This window comes from Octopus bimaculoides, chromosome 29 (assembly GCF_001194135.2).
Source record: "Octopus bimaculoides isolate UCB-OBI-ISO-001 chromosome 29, ASM119413v2, whole genome shotgun sequence".
NCBI lineage: Eukaryota > Metazoa > Mollusca > Cephalopoda > Octopoda > Octopodidae > Octopus > Octopus bimaculoides.
In genome coordinates, this window is record NC_069009.1 from 666696 (window position 1) to 667128 (window position 433).

Here is a 433-nt window from a genome sequence, read left to right on the forward strand (position 1 = left end):
CGTATATATGTATACATAATGATATATACATATTTTCATTTATATATATACACATATACATACATACATATATTTAAATACATAAATATGGATATGTCCCCCTTTATCTTAAAACTTAGGTGTATATTTTTACGTATCTATCTATCTAGAGGGGTAAAGAGAGATACGTAGTAGTAAACAGAGGAAGAACGAGAGGGGGGAAAATTGAAGAGAAAGAGAAGGAGTAGCGTCGGAAAATATAAAGTTGCGAAAACTACTTACAGATTGGTGACGCTGCGTTCGGTCATACGTACAGGCATGTGCATACCGACATCCACCTGTATGTATAGGTGCATATCTGGGTACAGGACATTGCAAACAAAACGTAGACGAGAAAACACACAAGCCACATAGAGAACATTCTTCTTCATCAGCTACCCCCGTTTTAACACCG